Source organism: Palaemon carinicauda, chromosome 12 (genome assembly GCF_036898095.1).
Source record: "Palaemon carinicauda isolate YSFRI2023 chromosome 12, ASM3689809v2, whole genome shotgun sequence".
Lineage (NCBI taxonomy): Eukaryota > Metazoa > Arthropoda > Malacostraca > Decapoda > Palaemonidae > Palaemon > Palaemon carinicauda.
This window is the reverse complement of record NC_090736.1, coordinates 27,571,054-27,576,053: the sequence shown is the minus strand read 5'-3', so window position 1 is coordinate 27,576,053 and position 5,000 is coordinate 27,571,054.

Here is a 5,000-nt window from a genome sequence, read left to right as displayed (position 1 = left end):
ACAGGTATAATCAATACTATCTCTATTATAGAGTATAAACATGTCGATACCAGTCTTCCTCTCTTCTCCAAAAAACAAATCACTGCAGAGCTGGCTTAAAAAATTTCCTTGAAATTTCTACTTTTAGAATATCTTATTACCCTAATCACATTATTTCTTGTATCATTCGTTTTTTATGAGTTTCGTGACAAAGATTTTGCAAAATATCCTGAAAAGTTCTCTTCAATATCGAGTTTAGTGAACGGGTCGCTACAAAAATACAGAAAACCTCTTTTATGATAAGTATAAAGACAACATTGCTGCAATGTTGCAAAGCTTTAAAGGTCACTCATTGATGGCAGAGGAAAGGGGCAGGACAATGTACTAGAGACGGACTATATATAGTTTTGTTCAACTAGGACCAATGAGGACCAGACATTGGCTACTAATGACTCTTCAGGTAGACAATTATCCTTCCCAAAACCCCCCATCGCTAACTCACAAGGATGCTAAGGTTCCAGACGCTACTAGAAATTAACGAGCTTGAGAGGGTCTCCAACCCACGTCCAACAGATTGCCACGCAGGGACTTGATTAATAAGTCATGAGCCAAGTTGCTGCAAAATACATCCATAAAATTCTCTTCTATAATTACCTCCACCAACGAGGTTGGAAGGAGGTTATGTTTTCGCCCCATTTGTGTTGCGTGTGTGTGTATTTTTTTGAGAACACCTTCCTAGCCACAATGTCAATCATAAAGTAATGAAACTTTCAAGGATAAAGTGTTATGCAAAAAGTTGGAAGTTATTAAATTGTGGAAGGTCAAGGTCAAAGGTCAAGGTCACGGTGAAGCAAAATATCCAATCCACGTAATGAGCCATAAGTCTGGACATCATTGTCACAGAGACTTCAAACCTAGTTCCTATTTGGTTGTATGAAAATTCACACCAATTAATACATATTAAGGTCAAAGGTCAAGGGCAAGGTCGAACTAAAGGTAGAGAAATAACTGCCGCGGCAGAGGTCTGCACTCTACTGAGTGCCCCTCCAGTTACTTATGTGATCAGGTTGCAGCAACAATGTTCCCAGAAAATTTACTTCTGTATTGAGTTCGGTGATCAGGCTGCTGAAAATGTTCTTGGAAAATTCTCTGTTTTGAAGAATTTCATCATCATCTCCTCCTACGCCTATTGACACAAAGGGCCTCAGTTAGATTTTGCCAGTCGTCTATATCTTGAGCTTTTAATTCAATGCTTCTCCATTCATCATCTAATACTTCACGCTTCATAGTCTGCAGCCATGTAAGCCTGGGTCTTCCAACTCTTTTAGTGCTTTGTGAAGCCCAAGTGAGCGTTTAGTGAACTAAGCTCTCTTGGGGAGTGTGAAGAGCCTGCCTAAACCATCTTCATCTACCCCTCTTCAGGATTTCATCCACATATGACGCTCGAGTAAAGATTTTAGTGGCATTTTTTTTTTTTCAAGAAATTTTTTTCTTGAATGAGTTTAGTGGTCAGGTGTAGCATAAAATTCCATAAAAAAGTTCTCTGGTACAAGGGTAGTTTCCCCCAATCAGACGCATAGAAAACTGGAATTTCAATCCCGTTTTCTATTGCACTATACCCAGTTCTATGGACACGCCCACCTCCCAACCATAGCAACGTTTAAAACAAACATCCCAGGTTATTTTTGTCGTTCGTTGCAAATGTTGTAATGGAGGAATTACAGAAGCTTCAAAAGATTTTGACATAAGATCTTATTTAACATTATTTTCTGACGCTTCGAGATATGCTTAGTAACTCCTGTTTCATGCAATTTTTCTATAGAAATAGCAATTCTTTTACAGCCGAGTGGCTGGGTTACTACAAGATTTCTAAGAAAAGGCTAAGACAACGTCTATACAAAAAAAAAAAAAAAAAAAAAAAAAAAAAACTGTAATTTTAGTCTGGAATACTTAGTAAGAATATACTGTTCTCAGCCACATTTCAGTAAAATACAGGCAGCCGGAATTTTACCCTATTTTCTTATTATCTTATACGGTTGGTGACTGTTATATCACTCCTTTGCGTCAATATATCCCTCTTTAAAATGGCAAATGCCTGGCAACACTTATTTAAGGATTTTACGGTTTTTTACCGCAAATTTTCAAAAGTGTACTACAAACAATTTATTGGTAATGTTACGGCATAGTTTTCTTAAAGTTTCTTTAGGAAGCAATTCATCTGTTTTCAAGGAAATCTCTTTTGTAAACAATCTACTGTTAAGTTTACTTCACAATTTTCTTCAAGTCTCTCATAAAAAAGTTTAGTGATGGTATTGATGTAAATTTTCTTGGCAAGGTCTTAACAAAAGCGTAGTAGTTAGATTGTTCTAAGATTATCCCTCACAACGTTACAAACTTTCAAATACCAAACATGTCTTATAAATTATGATTGACAATCTCATCCAATAGTTAAACCAAAATTAAACTTTTCGGTTAGAAATAAGACAAGATTTAACCAGACTTCAGTCTAACATTAGCCTACTCAGAATCTACTGAAAAGTAAACTTGTATTTTACTGACGAGAAATAATTGGAGAAGTTTTGAACTTCAATAACGAATTCCACTTCATGCTTCAGAGGCATACCAAATATATTTCCTAGCCAGAATATTTTACGTTGTGAAGTAAAATACATTTTTGTGAGGTACAGTTTGCTGTGTTTATGGAATCGATCTATGTCTGGTTATAAACGGAAGTTTGATATATAATCAATAGCATGTGAGGGGAAGTAATATATATATATATATATATATATACATATATGTATATATATATATATATATATATAAATATATATATATATATATATATATATGTATGTATGTATGTATATATATATATATATATATATATTCCTCAACTCGTTCTACGCCTATTGACGCAATGCGCCTCGGTTAGTTTTCGCCAGTCGTCTCCAACTGGCGCTTTTAATTCAATAGTTCTCCATTCATTATCACCTACGTCACGCTTTATAGTCCTTAGTCATGTAGGCCTGAGTTTTCCAACTTTTCTAGCGCCCTGTGGAACTCAGCTAAACGTTTGGTGAACTAATCTCTCTTGTGGAGTGCAAAAAGCATGCCCAAACCATCTCCATTTACCCCTCATCATGATCTCGTTCACATATGGTACTCGAGTAATTTCTCTTAGTTTAATTTGTAATCCTGTCATGCCATTTAACTCCCAATATTCTTCTGATGTCTTTGTTCTGAAATCTACTAAATCTATAGGAGATTGCTTCATTGTTATACCATGACTCATGTCCACATATACCTAAAGTAAAACTACGACAGTCTGAGCATTAGACAAAGATCTATCCACGAATGGAGAAAAAATAGATTTTACAAATACCTATGTCGCATCATAATTAGCAGACTTACGATTAAAAATTATACAGTTACATCACATTTCTACAATCATGGGATCCTATATCGCTTTTAACAAAGCACAATGATAAAACTCTATGAATAATTATATAACTATATAATTCTTTATACGATATAATATTCTTTCGTCATAACATGTTACAACTTTCTTAATGAATATACTATGCATTACCTCTCTTCCTTTTATCGTTCATCGCAAATCCCCTTTCTAATTTGTTTTTAACCTCTTATGGTACTTTCATACGAATAATAATGAAAAAAAAAAAATATCTTCTTTCATCCTAATATTCTTCTTTCTGGGAAATAAACTTTGAACTTTAGTATTATCTTTCTTACCTCCTACACAGATTCGAAACAAACCCCTAATTTTAAGAGCAAAAAAGTAGACTAATAATAAATAATCTTCATATATTGAGGACTATGAGGCGTTAAGTGAGAAATGATGAATGGAGAAGTATTGAATTAAAAGCTCCAGATAGAGATAACTGCCGAAATCAATCCCAGGCCCTTTAGGGAGCAGATGATGATGATGATCGTCACTCTGAACATATTTTAGGATAGAATTCCAGGAACAATTAGAAAGGAACTACTATGCATTTCTTGGCCGTGTCCAATTGATTATCGCTGATAAAATCCCACCAAAATATCGGATATGGGTCATATGTTGGAAATAGGTATTTGAAGCCACAGCCTAATCGGTAAAAATATGCAATAATGTCTAATGTGAATATTAAAGGCAATTACCAGAGTAATTCTAAGAAATTGAAAGGGTAACTTAAATAAATTTAGATGCACCCAGAAAGAGACTATGTAGACGTCATTACTGAAGGCCCTCCCATTCATTGATACTCTACTGTAGTATGACGTAGGTACTAGAAACTCCAGCAGTATATCCACTTTATGAATGAAGACACAAACAGCTAACCTATACACTTCTTCTTCTTCTTCTCTCTCTCTCTCTCTTTCTCTCTCTCTCTCTCTCTCTCTCTCTCTCTCTTACAGTATCTATCTATCTATCTATCTATCTATCTATCTATCTATCTATCTATATATATATATATATATATATATATACATATATATATATATATATATAAAGGAGATCAGTAGAATAGGTAAATTGTTAAATATGGTTGATGAAGCTGGTCAGTGAGATAGTTTGTAGTCAAGAAAAAATCTGCCATCTCTTATTCTTATTGTGAAAATTTAGAAATGCATTAATATAAACAAAAGCAGCCTTGCAGCCACGGGGACAATTTGCCAGGCCTGCCATAAGTGAAGCACCAGACTGCAGTCACGTAGAACAGATTGGCTTTGACGTATGAATGCCCTGCTGTTCTCCTCCTGTTATCAGCGTGTTTACTATTATGAATGGAAAGTTTACTGGGTATTACGTCTGATGTCATAGTTCAAGTCACAACTAGCCTCTCTCTGGGTGCGTCTAAGTTTAGCTAAGTTACCCTTTCAATTTCTTATATTTACTCTGCTAAGTGCCATTATTATTCTTATTAGACATTAATGTATATTTTTCCAATTAGTCTGTGGCTTCAAATACCTATTTCCAAAATGTGACATATATCTGATGTTTTGGTAGGATTTTA